The sequence below is a fragment of the Apaloderma vittatum genome, unplaced genomic scaffold (assembly GCF_000703405.1).
Source record: "Apaloderma vittatum isolate BGI_N311 unplaced genomic scaffold, ASM70340v1 scaffold20861, whole genome shotgun sequence".
In the NCBI taxonomy this organism is placed as follows: domain Eukaryota; kingdom Metazoa; phylum Chordata; class Aves; order Trogoniformes; family Trogonidae; genus Apaloderma; species Apaloderma vittatum.
The window spans coordinates 24041-24335 of record NW_009697647.1 but is presented as its reverse complement, the minus strand read 5'-3'; positions in this window follow the sequence as shown (position 1 = coordinate 24335).

The window sequence follows — 295 nt, the reverse complement described above, 5'->3', positions numbered from 1 at the left end:
GGTCCAGGGGGGCTGCCCGCAGCCGGACATCGCCAGACAAATGGGAATTTGAAACTTATTCCTCCCCGCTGAATCTTCCCCGTCGCGCTTGCGGAGACTCACTGCCAGCAGTGTGCCCAGGTGGCCAAGAAGGCCAACGGCATCCTGGCTTGTATTAGAATTTTTGTGACCAGCAGCAGAAGGGAGGTGATTGTCCCTCTGTGCTCAGCACTGGTGAGGTCGCACCTTGAGTATCGTGTTCAGTTTGGGGCACCTCAGAGATCTCGAGGGGTTGGAGCGAGTGCAGAGGAGGGAG